At 46.0% G+C, this 20,410-nt stretch overlaps 1 pseudogene; it reads left to right on the top strand.

Annotated features, from left to right (window-relative positions):
* Positions 1 to 17,212: 17,212 nt before the first annotated feature.
* Positions 17,213 to 20,410, top strand: part of LOC144155501 (uncharacterized) — a 339,376-nt pseudogene continuing 336,178 nt past the window's right edge.

The following is a 20,410-nucleotide window of genomic DNA, read 5'->3' as shown; positions in this document are numbered from 1 at the left end:
AGCAATACTTCCTTTTTTTTTTTTTTTTTGAAGTGCAATTGAATAAAAAGCGTAAGGAAAGCATTCATTGGGTAAAATAGTAGAGGTCTACGCCTAGCTGCCTGCGCGGTCTTGCAGCGAGCTTAACACGCAATTCTTTACAGCGCAAGCATAAACAGCATTGAAAATTAAGAATACATCCAGGGAAGACTAAATACTGAGACTGGAAGGAAAACCAGAAAAACGCTAACTGGGACAGGTTTTTCATGGTGATCGTTTCGTGCAATAGTCAGGGGCTTCTAAAACTTCAACTAAGATTGTTACCAGAAAAATGTTGTTTTACAAGTATTTGCAATATTTACCGAATGGGGAACACAGTGCCAGTCCCGGGTAGGTGTGGCCAGAGAGAGTTCTTCCTCTCTTCCGCAGCCAATCTCTCACCCTCTACGCTCCCTTCATGAGGGCCAATAGGCAAAATGGCGAACCCGGAAGGGTTCGCCTTTGACGTCACCTGCGAACAGGTCACATGCAAACTGCCACGTAAAAAATGCCACATACAAACATGTGTGTTTTGCTATACATCTACTACCCGTTACATAAGTTTAAAGCGCCAAAAACAGACAAGGTGAAGGAGGGGAGGAGCTCAAAACAGACAGCCGTTCCACCGGTGAATGTGGTCGTAGAGGGAGAGTTGTAGATGTTGCTAGCAGTTTACCATGGTTCGACGAGGCGGTGACAAGGCTAAGCAAGATTGTGGGTAGGTTTGGTAGGATTAATCAAGGCATCGGCGCTCTTATCCTCTTCCCGCTTTTTACAATGGCGGAATTAGTAGATTCGCCTTGCTTTTCCCGCCATTTCCATTGCTACTCCGGTTTTTTAGCAAAAAATTCAGCTCAGGATCAACTGATGATAGATAGATCGAGACTATCCAGGGTTGCAACTCAGATTATAGCGCTCTGAACAAAGGTTATGTATGGGGGACTCGGAACGCCGACGTGGGCGTGGCTAGTCACCCAATAGCGGACTTCGAAAGCAGCAGACAGGCACGGCTTTACAGCCGCAGGCAGAGATGGTCGAACAAGGCGGAAACGTGTCTGGGCGCTGCCTAGCAACAAGAAATCAGGACGGCCTTTTTTTTTTTTTTCTCTCAGGCACTGGACGTTTCAGAACCGCGTTTTTTAGGAGCGGCGCATCTTGTGCTGTTGCGCTAAAGGGAGCACTAATCTGTGCCTTTCCATAGCCAGTGTTATGGTCATGCATGCACTTCAACGCGAAGTATGCTTTGGCCGCTTCACTCCCTTTGCGGTCCTAGTTGGCTGTCTATTGGCCCCCGACGTCGAGCCGGGAATCCCCGACGTACCTGTAAAGGGTGCACCACGGCAAAGGGACAGTATGACGGTGAAGCAAACTTTAGTACTATTTCGATTGAGTAGGAGGAGGAGGCAAACATTGCGTTGAGCAAAAAAAGATAAAAAGGATGGGTGGCGTCCTCATTTCAGGAAGCCGCCCTCCCCTGTAGCCCGGGTGGTCCGGTTGATCAGGTGTCGCTGGTCCTCTGGGTGCAAGCTGGTCAGTGCGTAATCCCAGCGCTCAGGGGATGAGGAGGAGATGGGGTCGGGATGTAGTGGGAAGAACCATACAAGATTGGCAGATGTAGGAGGTGGCGGTGGTGGTGGGGGAGGGAGAGAGAAAGATATATATATATATATATATATATATATATGTGTATATATATATATATATATATATATATATACACAGAGAAATGCCGGCAGTATACAACGCCAAAGAAGGCATAGGGGAGTACGTTACATTATTTTTTATTATTATTACGTGAGAAAGAAAGAAAGAAAAACACGCGCCCAGAGTGGGGACCGAACCCACGCCTTTCGATTAGATCTCGAATGCCTTACCAATTCGGCTATCTGGGCGACTGTGTTCTCCTTCACTTTCTGTGGTATTTATATTTACTACAACTGTATCTGACGCTTTAGGGTAGTGTATATATATATATATATATATATATATATATATATATATATATATATATATATATATATATATATATATATATATATATATATATATATATATATATATATATATATATATATATATATGTAGTATAAGTAAAGAGTCGGATACACAGCAAGAACAATAACAAACAATGTTTACTTACGTAGCGGCAACGGGACTTGCCTTCATCAGAGTAAAGTTACATGATTTTGCTGTCGCAAACATTTTGAACACATTTCTTATATAGGTTTGCATAAAACTGTGAGAAAGAGCGGAAAATGTTTCGGAAATGGGGAGTGTGCATACAGTCAGGCTACGCCTATGTTACAACATCAACAAACAAACAAGAAAAATAAAAAGGGGGGGGGGGAGCGACAGAGAGAAAAAGGGGTCGTGTTAACAATGCAGCGTTCAAGGTTGCACCATGACGGGTCAACGTATGCCGCGCGGGCTGCAAGTTCAGACAATGGGGGAAACTGGACAACCGCGGTTTGAAAAGAAAGGGAAGAGTATACATTCAGTGACTGCTGAGACTGGTTCGGGGGGAAGCGAAGATGGGTGTGCCCCCCGCGGGTCAAGAGAATAGATAGGGGGCACAAAAGAGCATTTCACAGAAGCTAGCAATTGAACAGGAAATAGGTAGGGTCACAAAAGGTTAAACATGAATAGATCACAAAGAGTTAAACATTCTTAAGTGATGGTGGGAACGAGGCCTCCCTCCCCAGGACAAATGGCATTGTTGAGCCGCATTAGGCTAATAAAGCTGCTGTATTAGGAGAGTTTCTGCGAATTCTGATGGCAAACTCGAGGGTAGGAATAATGAACATAGTTATAAAAATTATGAAGCCGCTAATTTTAATCGAGGGATAAGCACGTTAGTTTTCCGTAACTTTCATTAATTCCAAGCGTGGCTGACCCAAACTTATAAATGAGATAAGATTCCCGAACCTCGCGGTCGTGGTGCGTTTTGAAGGCGGATTCTAAAATCGTTGCTTTAAGATGTTCAAATGCATGCCCGGGACTGTTCACATGTCTTGACAGGGGCAAATAAGGGCAGCTTTTTGCATGAGAGCGGTGATTATTGAACCGTATTCGGAAGGGCGTTTCAGTTTGGCCGATATATTGTTGCCTACAAACAGTGCACTCTAGAAGATATACGACATTAGCGGAGTCACAGTTAAAGTTACCTTTTATATTTACGTAGTAGTCTGAAGCCGTGCTGGTGGCGCGCTGTGTAGTGGTCATGTGTGGGCATACTTTACATCGGGGTTTATTGCAGGGCATGCAGCCAGTAGTTGCCGGTCGGTTGATACGAGAGTTAGTAAGAAAGTCACCTAAATTCTTATTACGCCGGTAGACAACGCGTGGTGGTTCGGGGAATATGCTTTTTAAGCGGTCACTTTGCATTAGGATATTGTGATGTTTTTTGAGCACGGTTGACACTCTTGGAGCGGAGGATGAGTGGGTTAAAACTAAGTTAGTTTGCGGGTTCCCGTTGGGGGCTTTTTTCTTACAGATTTCGTTACGGTCTAATTGGTTGGCTCGCACAATAGCGTCGTCGATAACTTTTTCCGGGTATTTTTTATTCAGGAGGGCGGTCTTGAGTTCTCGACAGTTTGAGTCAAAGTCGGCTTGGTTTGAGCAAATTCTCCTAAATCGGTGGGCTTGGCTGTAAGGTATTGCTGTCTTGCAGTGTCTGACATGGCTGCTTCGGAAGTGCAAATACTGCCGCGTGTCTGTCGGTTTTCTATACAGTTTAGTTTGAAGCCGACCTTGGAAGGTAGTAACGGTGACGTCCAGAAAGTTTACACTGTGTTCCGAATAGGAATGAGCAAGGGAAATACTAGGATGGGCTAGGTTAAATGCCTCAATGAAGGTGAGGAGCTCCGCCTCACCGTGTTGCCAGATCATGAATATGTCATCAATATACCTTTTATAGTACATTGGCTTTAAATTTTGGGTGTCAAGAAAGTTTGATTCGAGGTGAGCCATAAAGATATTAGCGTAATTAGGTCCGATTCGAGTTCCCATTGACGTTCCGCTGACTTGCACGTAATGAACTCCGTCGAACTCAAAATTGTTAAGTTCAAGAATAAGCTTAAGGAATGTTTGGAGAGCAGAAGAATCGATAGGTTTGTCGCACGATGACTGCTCATACGCAAGGGATACAGCGGCGATGCCATCTTCATGGGGGATGTTAGTGTACAGTGACGCAACATCAAGGGTGACTAGAAGGCAGTTATCAGGAATTTCAATTTTTGAGATGTCTGAGAGAAAGTCATTGGTATCCTTAATGAAGGAGGGAAAGCTGGGCGGAATGTCGCAAATGAGTTTATCGACATAGCGCGAGAGGTTTTCGGTAACAGTGCCAATGCCAGAAACAATGGGGCGCCCTGGGTTGTTCACCTTGTGAATCTTTGGGAGAAGATAGAATTTACCGGCTACTGGGCTTAAGGGGATCAGGGAACGAGCCGTGGTTTCATTTATTGTTTTATTTTTAACAAGCTCGGCAAGTTTATCTTTGACAATTTGCTTATAATCTTGAGTGGGATCATTGGGTAGTGCTTTATAGAACGTCGATACTGATAGTTGCTTATTGGCCTCGTTAACATAGTCGGTTTTGTCAAGGATTACGATTGCGCCTCCCTTGTCGGCAGGTTTAATAATTATGTCGGGACAGCTTGCGAGTTCCTCTAGGGCTTTCTTTTCGTTGGTAGTCATGTTGTGGTGGAACGAAATTTGTGTTTGGTAAGCTTTTCGCACATCGCGTTGGACAGCTTTGATGTACGTGTCGAGGCAACTATCACGCTGTGTGGGAGGGGTCCAGTGCTTATAGCTAGGTAGGGTTCTGCGGGCTTCTTCCGTCGCGGGGTAATCGTAGAAGTATTCTTGTAGTCTCATGTTTCTGGCGAAGTTATCTAAGTCCTTAAAAAGTTGAAATTCATCAAAACCACCAGTAGCCGGGCAAAAGTTTAGGCCCTTTGACAAGACGTTCATCTGAGCTGGGGAGAGGGTTATACTTGAAAGGTTGATTACATTCCCGGTAAGGTTTTCTTTTGTGACGGCAGGCGAGGGAAAAATATTAGTACAGGGATTTAACTGAACTGTTTGGGGTGCAGTAGTCGAAGCATTTATTACAGTCGTAGTGACATTATCGGCCGTATTGTCAGAGTTGTGGCAGTTACTAGTGCCGGAGCTTGTTAGGTTCTTACGCATGTGGCCAGTGTTAGAAATCTTATCTCGGTTAAACTTTCGGTCTTTTGTTCGGGATATGGCGGAGGCCGTCTTAGATTCGTAGTTGCTTAAAAGGTTCAACTCTCTTTTGCTTAGTTCCTGACTAAGTAGTTCCTCTTTCTTTCGGAGAGAATGGGCCGTAGTTTCGTAGTGATTGAGGATTATTTCAGTTAATTGTAAGGATGCTTTATCGAGTACCTGTTTCCACTTATTCATGTTGGACGGGGAGAGTTCGGTAGTAGCAGGTTTTATTCTAATCCTAAGACCCCTGGGAGCGACCGCGGCAGTCAAGTACTGTGCAAGAGCGGAAACGTGCAATTCGGAACGTATGCGCTTTTCGGTGATTTTTCTTAGCTTTATATATATATATATATATATATATATATATATATATATATATATATATATATATATATATATATATATATATATATATATATATATATATATACATATATAAAGAGAGAGAGAGAGAGAGAGAGAGAGAGAGAGAGAATATTTTATTCACAGGTAAAAAGTAAGGAGGAGTTGTAGGGAGCGTTGAGAGATTCAGAGGCCTCATCCACGCTTCTGCTGACTGCTGACTGCTGACTGCTTCCTGGATAAAGTGATATACGAGAAAATGGTGCAGCTGAAATACGTGCCGGTCTGTAATCTGCGCCACGCTCAATAAAAGGCGAGCACCAAATCCACCCTCATGCGTGCCTGACAGGTGCACTTTCAAGTAGGCCATCTCCCAGTTGTGCTTACCAGGTCGAAGACCAGATCATATGGTCCATGAACGGAACAGAAATTAACGATCATTAAAAAAACTTGAGTGCATGGCCGAAATGGAACCAGGGACACTGCGGTGGGAGAGCCCACCCATGTGGTGTGTGGCAGTGAGATATAAACTATAATCTAGAACGAAAAAAAAAAACAGTAGGAAAAGTGACCAGTCAGTACTCAGTGGTGTACGAAAATTGAAGCTCGGCTGTCGACTCCCCACTTGCTGAACCATACGCTATATACGTTCTCAACACTTTCAAAAGGAGGTAGCTGGTACGAAGCTAAAAACGAGAAAGCAAAGTGAAGAGTTAGGGCTGCCTAACAGCTACATAGCATGGCTAACTGCCAAATGGCGTCTTTGCGGCAAGGTGTGACGTCTATGCCGAAATCGAGGTATGTGAGACAAGAAAGGAGAATGTAAAATGAATTAAGAACGTGGCAACGTTGGTACAAATAGTATCGTAAAAAATAATTTTGTATATCAAACAAATAAAAATAGGGCTGGTATTTGAAATATTTGACGGTTAGCTTACAAAAATCGCCATGAAGCTATCTTACACTGCGCACAAAAGATATAAAAACACTTTATACGTATTGTAAAAAATAAAGGCAGACGTTGAAGTTAACAAGTAATTTTTTTAAGTTAGCGTTAATACCACACGGCGGTATTGTAACTATCGCCAAAATGAGAGTTAACTTAGGGTGTTGAACTAATTAAAGAACATCGGAGAATCAAGTATTTTATTTATTTTCATGAATTTTAGTAACACAATGTAGCGCCCTGTTTCAATTTTAAATTGAAAACAGTATTTCCGCTATAACTTTTATGGCCATCACCGCCGTTCCGCTGTCGTCTGCTGCTAGGCGTACGGCGCGACTAGGTTCAATGATGCGGTACTGACAAGGATACGCTTCGCCAGATTATAGAAACTCATACTAACGCTACCGATTGACTCACTTTTCAAGCATGTAGTTGATCAGCGATCAATTAATAAAAACTTCCTTTTGCTTTTTGTGTAGTTTTCGGTCGTTTTCAACCATATTACTCACGAGTGGTTGCTGGGCAGTGGCATGATAGGCGTTGCTAGACATTGATGGATGTAGCGTTTTGGTTACTCTGAAACGGAAATGCGTGCATTACCCCCTCATAGTGCTGTTACACCAAACTAATTCCTGCAGTTTTATTGCTACTCGTAAAACATCATAAAACGATGTTTTTTATGCTGACCTTATTTCTAACTTAGAAGCAGCCCAAATTATGACTCGAAGCTGCAGCTGCTGCAAATTCCCGAAGGATTTCTCGCGCCGAAAGCTGGGGAAATTTTTTTGGCACGCTTTGGGCAATGGCAACCAAAAAACACTTCCCCCGAATTAAAATCGCGCGACCTTTGCGCAAACGAAATTTGCTAATGTGATTCATGCGCGCTGCTCATAACATCCCTTTCTACAGCAGAATGACTTTTCCAACACCGCCAAGTTTTCCAAACTGTTTACGTACCTACTTGAAGAGTTGAACTGTCTCAACGCAGTGTGACTTAACCCCCCCCCCCCCCCCTCCAACACACACATGCCACATGCAATTACTTCTTTTTTCTCGATTCGAAGGTGCTTTATTGATCATAAAAGAAACAACATAGAGTGTGTATATACTGGAGGAGGCCCCGAAGTCAAAGACTGCAGACTCCTATAATACAAGCATCAACAAGTAAAAGTTAAAAAAAAAACAGTGGTTACAGTATTATATTGAAACAGAAAAAATGGAGATCATACAAAACTGAGCTTGCACAATTACAGCAAAGAAGCACACTAAACAGGGGATAAAAGCAAACAAAATGAACTTAACTGACTGAAAATGTGCGCGTAAGCTATTTTTGAAAGAATAAACATTTTAAGCACTTTTTGTCAAGTGAGGCAAACAGTTCCATTCGTAAGCGCAGAAAAATGCGCAGCTTGTTTTTCATAGTTAGTTTGAGCTTTAGGAAGTAAAACATTGTTATGTAAGGCAAAACGAGTGCAGCTCTGAAGTGGAAAGCTGGTTAGCAGTGATAATTTCGATAGGAAGCTTTCCGCAGAAGAATTTGAAGGCTGTGACGCACAGAGAATACTTCACCAAACTAGAAACCGGCAAAATATGCGCACGAAGCAGCGGTAAAGAGCTACAACGCAAACGACAATGAGTAATGATCCGTATGGCTTGATTCTGGATATGTCGGCAAGGGGCCCGGCCGGCAGGTGCGTTGGGTATGTATTGCCGCAAGACGATATGCACTAACTAATGTAACTATGAACGAAAGCATAGTACAATGAAATTAGAGTCTTCAACCCAAAATAAGGACGAACATTAATTAATATTCGTATTCCATATGCTACTTTTTCAGTGAACGAGGAAATGTGTTTTTTGGAATTTGAGATGTTTATTAAGCTCAACGCCCAAAAATGTGCCGTAGTCCGAGTAAAGAAATTCAGTACCATTTAGGCAAATGGAAGAGTTTAAGAGTTTCCATTTAGGCAAATAAAAGGGACGGGTAACCAACTACAAGGCAGAACTCGTTATAAAAAATTTCCTCGGGCATATGAACTAGTTAACGTGGCGCCACAGATGCATGCGGTGCGAGAAAGTAAGTGGTGAGTCGCCATTATTTCATGTCTTCTTCTATCTAAAGCCTAATTAATTGAAACTTGCATTGAAGTTGACGTGACTGTTATTCTGAGGTAGCAACTTTCTGAATGAACCCAGTTTGACTTCTGTCTTCACGGTACCTTTAAATGGGTTCTCATTACTTTGTGCGCACCACTCACTCGTCTCCACACCGCCGCGAAGTTAACGTAGGCTGCTACGCTTTGCCGCTCCTTCATTATAGAGCACGTCGTGACTGCCCTTTCGAATACTTAACGCATTAAAATGCACTCCAATGAAACTAAGACCCTGAAATTAATCCTCCTCCCCTCCCACCCTTGTGCAGTGAGAATGGAGGCTGATCAGCGCTCGAATCGGGGATCGGGTGACTGGCCAAGGCAGCGGCGATGGCCTGCGGCTTTCCGGACCATCATGATGTCACCCACCTTCCTTTTGTTTTATTTTCTTTCGGCTCCAATAAACGTCATCAACAACAACCATCGATATCTAGCTAGAGGGCTCCCTCGACCAGATGACTGACACGGAAGCGTTAATACGCTAGAGTTCTGTAAGTGGCCCCGTTTACCGCTGCTTACTCCTGCAGCAAACTGAAAAGTAGCAGCCGTCTGCCGCATACGAAAAACTTGTTGATGATCCCTTGCAACCCTTTTTCAACTTTTCCAAACCTAATACGTTTTCAGAACGCTGCCAACAAGAGCGTCCAGTCCTTAGACTGGGTGGCTACCAAGTACCGAAGTCAAATACCACTGCTCTACGCCCATCAGATATTAGATGCAGAGCATCTGATTCACTCGCCTTGTCCCTCCGGCGTCGTCGTCGTTGTTGTCGGCGTTGTCCACCCCTCTGCCATTCTCCTCGCCGCGCGAGCTGCGCTCTCCGCCGCTCTCCGCCGCTCACCCCCTCTCCTCTCCGATAACGAACACTCTCTCGCGAGGGGCATTGGATTGGATTTGATTTGATTGGATTGGATTGAATTGGATTGGATTGGCTTGGCTTGGCTTGACTTGGATTCGGTTGGATTGGATTTGGATTGGATTGGATTAAAGTGGATTGTGTTGGATTGTGTTGCGTCATAGCCGCGGCACGTTGCGTCATAGCCGCGGCAGACGCGCTGGGGCCGGCGCATGTGCAGTACTATCTCTTCCGCGGTTTCCTCTCCTTCGGGCGCGCTGCGCATATAACCGGTGTGCCGTTCTCCGGCGAAGCAACATCCACGCTTGGCTCAAACACCTAGAGTCCACGCCGCTTTACAAGTACGCCAACGTCGTCATCGACTGGGACCAGCTTACGCAGTCCCCTCAACGTTATGCGCGCTATAAAACGCGTTCCCTTCGCCGCTCCGCCTATGCGTCGCATCTACACAGGGGTTCCCGCGAGGGGAGGTGGGAGTTTTCTTTTTTTAAAAACTCGCCCAAAAGTGCGTCTACACACGGAGGAAAGAGTGAAAGCAATTATTAGAAGTGTTTAATAGGCCATCAAAAACTGTGGCTATGCTGAGCGAATGCTTTGGAAGAATGCCAACTTTAGGCCATTCAAGTAAAAGAAACAACCGATAGCCATGCTTCCAATCGAACCCTCTTCCACTGCATCGTAAATATCACGTGATCCTACTACTCAAAGTAAACAGGAAAATCTCACTCCCGCTAATTCTCAATTTAGCTGCTTCTTCCACGTGTCGGGTCATGTATGCGAAACCGTCCCGATGCATGCAGCGCCCCAGTCACTTGATAAAGTAAAAAAAAAACGCGATATCAGCGTGCGCGTAAATGGACACACAAGAAAATTTCATATTGGGTTCACTGAACAAACCAGGGGACCTTCACGTGTGTGAACAACTCAGCTTTCAGCATTCGGAGCTGCCATGACGAGTTTTCCTGCCGCCGCTGTTTTCAAACCCGCCACTACCGAAGCCATCGCCAAAATTCTGGCTGCGGCCGAAAAGTAATCGCCGAAATGCTCCCATTCGTAGCGCTTACTAATGTCTGCAAAATAATTTCAAAGGTAGTCCTAAACTTGCACCCAATGTGGCGAATGTAGACCCGAGGTGAAATTCCGATTTTTTAAAGCATTCCTCAATACGTGAGGATTTTTATTTTCGAAATGAGTGAAATCGAAAAACCGAAGCTAAGTCACATAAAACTGTCGTGACAGGAAAAACTCCGCAACTTTGCCCTAGAAAAGAGGCTGCGACGAAATAAGTCAGATAACGCCCGGCGAACAGGTACGAAGATCGTATTCCGTATCAAAAACGAGCCAGATCCCATTGTGCACGGATCAAAATGAGCCGAATCCATTTGCCCAGTGGAAGTGGGCTTTTTTGCTTAACTGGGCGGACTGTTTCGTGGGTGTTTTCGCAAGTATTTTTGCTTTTCGGAGCTGGCTTATTGTGGATAAGAAAGATCTGTCTCGCTGCACCAATTCAACGCGTTGGCCTTCCTCTGTCGATGCCTGTGCTCCTTTCGTTCGGGGCCACATCCCTGGTGTTTTGTCACAGAGAGGTGGTTGCGGCCATTCACGCGTATATTTTAAAGACTACAGACGCCTGTCCTGTTAACGCGTTTGGTTTTCCGCCTATTCTCCTAAAATGACATCAATTTCTGATTCTTCTCCAGTTCTATTATATAATTCTCTAACCGTTTCCCCAATTCAATTCTGATGATGATGATGGTTGGATGTTTATGGCGCAAGGCCAACTGGGGCAAAGAGCGCCAAAACAATAGTCATATATGAGGGGTGAAACCTTAAAACCTAAGTAAAGTCAGCAAAAACAAAAGTGAAATTACAAAACGACAATGAGCATGGCTGGTGTATAGGGCCAGATTTCATGATGCGTGATAGGAAATAAGGTTTGAAAATTTGACGTCTAACAAATACCCAAACACACGTTTCACAGAAACAATGGCATCGTCACCTAGAAAAAACGATGGATGTAGGGGAATATGTTGTCTGTAGAGTTCTCTGAAGTGTTTGCGTCGTGTTGTGTAAAGTGCCTTGCATGTGATTAGTATGTGCACTACGGATAGGGCCTCCCCGCACCTGCTGCACTGGGGTCTAGAAGATCCCGTCAGCAGATACGAGTGCGTCGCATGGGTGTGCCCTATCCGCAGCCTACCCAAGGCGACTTCCGTGTGTCTGTTGTGTGAGTCAGATGTGTACCGTCCCAAGTGTGGCCTTATTACATGTAGTTTGTTGTCTGTCTGTTCGTCCCAGTGTGTTTGCCATGTTCTGCGCAGGTGTTGTCTTATGTGTGGCTTGAGGTCTGTGTAGGGTATCGCTGTAATGTCTACAGTGTTCCTGAGTGCAGCAGCAGCGGCCCTCTCGTCTGCCAATTCATTCCCAGCGATCACTGCGTGTCCTGGGACCCAGCAGAGGACCAGCTTATGCTTTTGTGCATACACGGACATGATAGTGTTAAATACAAGATTAACTATGTGGTTTTTGGGGGGCGTATGCGATGACAGTGCGCGAACAACACTCAAAGAATCTGTATAGATGATGGAATTGGGAATTTGATTTTCAAGAATGTGTCGTACAATCAGTAAAATTCCATACGCTTCTGCTGAAAAAACTGTTGTGTGCACGCTCATGGTTCTGGCTGCATTAAAATTTGGACCATGAGCAGCGCACGACACCATAGTGGAGGTTTTAGAAGCGTCACTATAAAATTCCGCACATGTGTATTTAAACTGCAAAGACAGAAAGTGCTGCAGTATTGCAGCTCGTGGTACACGATTTTTATCAAGTCTCATAAAAGAAAGGTCGCACGACACAGGGCGAACTTGCCAAGGCGGTAAACAGTTAGAAAAGGATGACCTGTACACGTCTAAAAACGAAGCACTGATATCCGCGGCTCGCTCTCTCACTCTAAGTGAAAAGGGCAGAGGAACGGATGGGCGATTTACAAATAGCAGAGATGTTGATGTATCATTAAAGACAGGATAAAAAGGATGATTATTCAGCGATGAAATTTTAAAAGCATAAAGCAAGTCCATGTATGTTCGTTGGTTCTCAAGGCTCCACTTATTACATTCGACATAAAGACTCTCAGCAGGGCTAGTGCGAAAAGCACCCGACGAAAGACGAAGGCCCAAGTGTAGCACTGGGTCAAGAATTCGCAAGGCTGTCTTAGTCGCCGACCCATATACCACACTGCCATAGTCCAAACGAGACCCAACCAAAGCAGTATACAAGCGAAGCAAGAGTTCTTTGTCGGAACCATAGGATTGGTGGGAGAGAACCTTAAGTATATTCATTGTTTTGAGACATTTATTTTTAAGTTCCTTGATGTGGGGAATGAATGTGAGTTTGTGATCAAACACCACACCCAAAAACTTGTGCTCCTTGTTCACAGGAAGCGACACGCCATTAAGAGTAATGTGTGGGTCCGGATGGACCCCACGCTTCCTGGTGAACACAACGCAGGAGCTTTTTGCAGGATTCAATTTAAACCCATTGTTGTCTGCCCAGCCGGCAAGTTTCTTGACACCAAGCTGGACTTGACGTTCGCAGATTGACATATTACATGATTTATAGGATATCTGGACGTCATCTACATACATGGAATAAGAGATTGTGGGTGGCAGTGCCTTACCAAGAGAGTTCATTTTCACTATGAAGAGAGTGCAGCTCAACACGCCACCCTGTGGCACGCCATTTTCTTGCACGTGAACCCTTGAGAGTGCACCACCGACTCTCACTCGAAACGTTCTTTCTGACAGGTAACTGACAAGAGTGTTTAACATGTTACCCGAGACACCGAATGACTTCAGGTCACTAAGGATCCCGTAGCGCCAAGTGGTGTCGTAGGCCTTCTCGAGGTCGAAAAAGACAGTTAAACAGTACTGCTTATGCGCGAAGGCATCCTTGATGTACGAATCAAGAGCAACCAGTTGATCGTTCGTCGATCGCCCCACCCTAAAGCCTGCCTGGCAGCCCTCGAGAAGACCGTTGTACTCGAGGAAGTACACGAGCCTGCGATTTACCATCTTCTCGAAGAGCTTGCACAGGCAGCTCGTCAGGGCTATAGGACGGTAGCTTGAGGGGGACGACGGGTCCTTTCCCTCTTTCAGAAAAGCAACAACTATAGCCTTCTTCCAAGAGTTTGGAATGTGCCCAGAAAGCCATATCTTGTTATATAGGTGTAAGAGTGTTAGAAGAGTGTCTGCGTGCAGGTGTTGTATCATTGTGTATGTGATGTTGTCTGGGCCTGGAGCTGAGGGTTTACACGTGCTCAAAGCAGCCCTCAGCTCATGCAGTGAAAACTCTGAGTTATAAGAAGATGTTGACCTATTGTTATCTAGTATAGGTTTCTTTTCGGCCGTTTGTTTGTGTTTCATGAAAGTGTTTGTGTAGTGTGCTGAACTGGACACGTGTTGGAAGTGTTGTGCGAGGGTGTCAGCCTGGTCTTCGAGTGTGTCCCCTGTTGTGCTGACCAGAGGCAGGCTGTGTGTTTGTTGTCCTTTGAGTTTGCGTATTCTTGTCCATACTTTCCGTGTGTCTGTGTAGGAGTTTATTGATGTTATGAAGGAACGCCAACTCTCTCGTTTTGCCTCACGGCGCACACGTTTTCCTAACGCCTTGGCCCGTTTGAACAAAATGAGGTTACCCGACGTGGGGTACCGACGAAGGACACCCCACGCCTTGTTCTGGGCCTCTCGCGCCCGCCTACAGTCCTCATTCCACCACGGCCTCCGCTGGTTGCGCGGGGCACCAGAGGCGTGGGGAATGGACTTTTCGGCGGCGTCGAGGATGTGCGCCGTGAGCAGTTGGGTAGCTTCTTGGACGTGTAGGTGTCCTATGGATGTGTGGTGTAGTTTGGATGTCTGTGTAAATGTATTCCAGTTAGCTCGTGCTTCATTGAACCTATTATGGGAAGATGGACTGCATGGGCCTTTACCTATGTATGTGAGTGAGGTAGGGAAGTGGTCACTACCGTATGGGTCAGTGCCCACACCCCACTCGAGGAGAGGAAAGAGAACTGCTGAGCCAATCGCCAAGTCAAGACATGAGTATGTGTTGTGTCCTATGTTATGGTATGTAGGCTGTTTACTGTTGAAAAGGCATGCTCCAGAAGATGTAAGGAATTTTTCTATAAGGCGACCTCGGGCATCCGTGCGGGAAGAGCCCCAAAGAGCGTTGTGAGCATTAAGGTCGCCTGTCAGGATGTATGGTTCGGGCAGCTGGTCAACCAGCGCCTCGAAGTCAGAGCTTAAAAGTGAAGCATCAGGAGGAATGTATATGGAGCATACCGTTATCAACCTATTAAATATTATTAAGCGTATTGCTACAGCCTCAAGGACGGTGTTCAAGGTGACAGGGTGGCATGCTAAGGATTTGCGGGCGATTATGTCCACACCGCCAGAACAGTGTGTGCTGCCAACCCTGTCCTTTCTGTATACCAGGTAACTATTCAAGAAATTTGTGTGCTTGGAATTCAAATGTGTTTCCTGAACACACATTACACTTGGCTGATTAGCATGCAGTAGTTCGTATACATCGTCAAGATTTTTAAGAAGGCCTCTACAGTTCCATTGAATTATGTTTTCTCTTCCCATTATTTAGTGTGAGAGCTACTGGAGTGTGTGTGTTTGTTTATGTGTCGTCTTTCGGGGCTGTGACTCTCGCCTTTTTTGGCTTGTCGGGAGACTTTGGCGTCGGGACGCGTTCCTTGCGCTGCGTTGCAGGCAGGAACGGCCCTACATCCATGTCGTCGTCGGATGTCCGAGGGGTGCCCGACGGACCGGGCCCCCCGGACTTGGCCCCCCCCTCGGGAGCCCTTCGTTTGAGCCGCCACCGCCGAGGGCGTCCGGGGCGCCAGAGGTGGCACGGGCGGTGCGGTGGCGGTGGGAACCGGTGCGGGGCCCGTGGTGTCCATCACCTCGGTACCCTCCAACGCACTGGAGGATGGGGAGACAGAGGCGGGAGCGGCACCGGTCCCGACGGAAGAGGTTGCCACCACAACCGCTGCTGCCTCAGCAAGCGGCGTGATGGCGGGTTGGGCTGCCAGAGACAACCCAGGGGGGGGGGGGGGGGGGGGGGCGGAGGAGGGCCCAGGTCAGACTCGCTGAACTGGGTTCCTGTGGAAACGAGACGCCGCTCCGCCCCCCGGCGAGCTGCGTCGGCGTACCTCCCCAGGGGGAAAGAGGCGAACCTATTTCGCGCCTCTGGGAAGGTAAGGTGCTCAGTGACTTTCACCTTGATGATCTCCTTCTCCTGTTGGAATTTCTCGCATGTTCTAGAGTAGGCCCCGTGGGGCCCCTGGCAGTTAGCACACATGAGGGTTTGCGATGGGCAGTTGTCTGATGGGTGATCGTGTTGTGCGCACTTGGCGCATGTTAGTCGACCACGGCAGGCGGTAGTGCCATGCCCAAACCGCTGGCATTTAAAACACCGGCGGGGGTTGGGGATGTATGGCCTGACGGGGCAATGAATGAAACCTGCATTTACTGATTCAGGAACTGTGGAATGGTCAAAAGTCAATATTACATGTTTTGTTAGGATTTCCTTGTTATCTCTACGAATCATGATACGCCTCACTGCTGTCACACCTTGGTCCTTAAGGCCTTCCAACAGATCGGTGTCAGTTTCATTCATTAGATCTGACTCAGAGATCACACCCTGGGAGCTATTAAGGCTGCGGTGGGGTGTGACCCTGATGTAGAGATCTGCGATGCGAGTTTGAGTCAAGAGATTTGTAGCTTGTTGCTTGTTATTCACTTCTACAAGAACTTCTCCTGTTCTGAGTTTTTTGGCTTTGTAGGACTGACCAACAATGCCCTCAAGAAATTTGGAGATCAGGAAGACAGACTTTGTGGCTAGGGGGTTCGATGCATCAACAGATTCGATTACCAAAAACCTAGCATAGTTGTCCGGCTTTCGGAAGCTCGTCGTTGGCAACGGAGGAAAGGATACTTCGGTGCGGCCCCTTTTAGGGGGCCGATCTTTGGATTTGGAAAATTTGGAAGCCATATATCATAGTATAAAAGCAGGGAGACGGGGGTACTTTCTCCTTTGACCTTACCCTGGTAGTCAAAGAGGTCCCGGAGCTCCCTGCCTGGTGAACAGACTGGGAGCCCATCCGCCGGAGCTTGACCTGGGCTCCGACGGCCACCGTTCGTGGTTTCTAACCCTCCACCTATAAACACATTGCCACGGTTGGATCCAGCGTATGTTTGGGGGCTCGGGGTCCGCGGTATCGCCAGTACCGTCACCAAGATTGCTCAAGGTGCCCCGTGCGGGGCCCAATTCAATTCTACAGCTGACTTTATAGTGCTATGAGGTGGACGTGTTAGCCCCAAGAAGCCACCCCGTTTCTTGGCCAATCCCCCACGTGGGTATGCGCCATCAGTAAAAGAGCAACAACAACAACAACAAGAAGAAGATCTGTCTTCAGGTGTCGACGAAAAAGTGAACAGAAGAAGCGAACGAAGTGAAACCGAGACGTGAAACAATCGCAGTTTAATCATATTAAACTGCGAAAAAGGGGATTCAGTGATGAAATTTTAAATTGGATTGGCACCTACCTGAATAACCGCAAGCAAGCGGTGAGGATTGACGGTTCTTTGTCAGCTACGCTTGATGTGTTTTCAGGTGTGCCTCAAGGGTCCGTGCTTGGCCCGCTGTTGTTTTAATTGTACATAAATGATATAAGCACTATTGTAAAGCCACCTGTTAAGGTGAAACTTTATGCTGATGATTGTTCGATTTATATGCCTGTAAGTTGTAGTGATAATCAACTCGAGTTGAACAAGTGCCTTCAGGATTTGGAATTGTGGTGTTGCGAATGGGATATGCAAATTAACTTCAAGAAAACAACGTATGTGCACATCACTAACAAGAAAAATGTACTAAATTTTCAGTACAACTTCGGGAGCAACAACCTCTGTAGAACTTCCTATTTTAAGTACTTAGGGGTAACAATTACGAACAACTTAACTTGGCATCGGCATATGGAATCGGTTTGTTCTGAGTCATTTAAAAACTTTGTTTTCTACGGGCGAAGTTACATAAAACACCAAATGACGTTAAACTGCTTGCATACAAAACATATATTCGACCTAGACTGGAGTACGCCTCCGTGGTTTGGAGCCCTCACTAGAAACACTTGGTCGCGAAGTTAGAACGAATTCAGAGGCTTGCAGCACGGTTTTATGCTCTGGATATAGAAGGTTGGATTCAATAACGGATATGCTCAATTTGTGCAATTTAGAATCACTGGAAATTAGAAGATGGAAACAAAAACTTAAAACGTAGCGCGATATTGAACCATGACGCTCCCATTAAACCTTTCAAGGCTCGCACTGACATTTTTCGGTAGTCATTGTTTCCAGATGCTATAGAACAATGGAATCGTTTACCCTCCCCCCCCCCCTTGTTGTTAATAGTACCGATGTGCAAACTTTTCACAGCGAAATCGATGCTTATTTTAGTCATGGTTGAAGTACTGCCAATTCTGTTTTCCTGTGTGCATTGCTTTGTGATTGCCCTTTCTTGTTTTTCGGTTTTCTGTTCGTACTCACTATTGTACTCCCTCCCAGTTATGACCCTCAAGCGAGGGTTGACAGTATCAATCAATCAATCAATCAATCAATCAATCAATCAATCAATCAATCAATTAATCAATCAATCGAGTAATTATTAATTAATTATTAATTAATTAATTAATTAATTAATTAATTAATTAATTAATTAATTAATGAACCCGTCTCACCGGCCCCTACGGAATAAATCTGGTGATTTTTACTTTTGTTCAGGAACAGCATGAGAGGTGAGCGGGAAAGCAAGGGGAGACATTTCCTTGGCAAATGTCTACAAGGACTATCGTCTTTTGACATTTGCAACGAAAGGAGCAGGTACGCGGCCAATTTTTTAGTTATTTACATCTATATTTACCATTTGATTACTTAACTAAATAGCCACCCCTTACAATCTACAATCACTGGCCAACCGCACCCCCCCCCCTTTGTGAGTTCGAGCCATTTCATTAAAGGTGAAGATGTTACCACCCTTCTTGTGAACACAGTTCCCGTTCAATTCGGCACACCTAATCTGGCTCTTTTAGCATCTTCAAGAATAAGACGATACTGGCATTTAGACGCTACTCATTCAAATTCACTCCTATCATTTGAAGAGTATCAACACTTCAAGTTCGGGTGGAATGTTCACTTTTGTGGTTCTCGGCAATGCAAAGTGACCTTCACCGAGCCGCGCTTCAGGATTCCAAGGCTACATTTCTATCTGTTCAGAGCAGGGCTTTCACCTACTGAACTGTGTGTGCGATGCCAGGTTTCTGAAAGTCCTTTCTAATTACTTTTCCGCCAAAACTCAACCGTACCATTCTTAAAAGTCAATTTCAATAAAGTTTTCATAAGATGCAGCCTCAAAGAGTGTTTCAATTCAATACGAGCCAAATCCAAAGTTATTACCGTAATTGTAGTGTCGCGGCAGCGACGGCCCCGAAGGGGGCGAAGCAGAGACGTGTGCTCGGGTTGAAGAGTGGAACCCAAAGAGAGGGTTTATTCAAGATGACGTCACATGTATACATTCCCCGTAGCCCCCTGGTGGTAGAACCACCGAAACGCCGAGATGCGAAAACCCCGTATACTAATATTGGTAAAAAAACTCCCACCTCCCCTCGCGGGAACCCCTGTGTAGATGCGACGCATAGGGGGTTCACGTTGCAGCGTTGGACAGCGGAGGAACGGCGCTGGAACGATGGAGCGGAGCGGCGCAGGCACCGCGTTTTATAGCGCGCATAACGGTGAGGGGACGCGCCGGCGCCAGTGCGTCTGCCGCCGCTATGACGCAACAAAATCCAACACAATCCACTTTAATCCAATCCAATCCAAGTCCAATCCAATCCAAGCCAAGCCAATCCATTCGAATCCAGTCCAATGCCCCTCGCGAGAGAGTGTTCGCTATCGGAGAGGAGAGGGGGTGAGCGGCGGAGAGCGCAGCTCACGCGGCGAGGAGAATGGGGGAGGGACGGGCGCCGACAACAACGCCGACGCCGGATGCAGGGACAAGGCGAGTGAATGAGATGCAGTCGCATCTAAAATCTGCTGCATAATTAGTAATTAGTTGTGGCCGTAATCTTCCCCTAGCTGACATGCAATACATACCATTTAATGGCTTTGACAGCGCTGCAGTTAGGTCCGGTAACAAGCTTTCGTGTTTTTCTCAGGATTTGACTCACTTCAAAAAAAAAAAAAAATCCCAATGTGCCAGACCCGTCATCTGTTAACACACCCGGGCATTACCGGGTGGTATTGTTAGGATTTAATATATCTTTACACACAAACAGGGATATCCTTCCATCAGGAAATGAGCCCATTCAAAACTTTTGTTTCAGAGCATAGTGCACGCTTGCGCTGAAACTTTTGCTCAAGATTTTCACGGAAAATTCGCGAATAGGGCAAACACAATTTTCGCCTCTGAGAACCCCAGCCGCCGCGACAAATAATTAACGCCGTGGAATGCTGGACTCTAAAATAAAATTAAAAAAAAAACACTCCGCGGAAGGCAGATCGTTTTGTTTGGCTCCAAGTCAAGCACCAATTTTCCCATAGTTAGGTCAATCCTCTTGAAGAAGATGCCTGCGGCTGACGCCACCAGCGCTGTCGCGAGCTTCGTCTCGTGGCGCTCTCGCGCTGTGCCTGTTCGACCGTGCGATCGTCGGCTTGCCCGGGGCCGCCCTGCTTACGTGAGTCCTAGCGGTAGCCCTTGTTGGGCTGCGGTTGCGGGCCTGTAGGTACTTGAGCCGAGCGCGTACCTGGG

Source organism: Haemaphysalis longicornis, unplaced genomic scaffold, assembly GCF_048455015.1.
Source record: "Haemaphysalis longicornis isolate Haplotype H1 unplaced genomic scaffold, Haemaphysalis longicornis Haplotype H1 scaffold_1, whole genome shotgun sequence".
Lineage (NCBI taxonomy): Eukaryota > Metazoa > Arthropoda > Arachnida > Ixodida > Ixodidae > Haemaphysalis > Haemaphysalis longicornis.
Note: the sequence above shows the minus strand (reverse complement) of the source record. Positions and strands in the feature narration are given on the sequence as shown.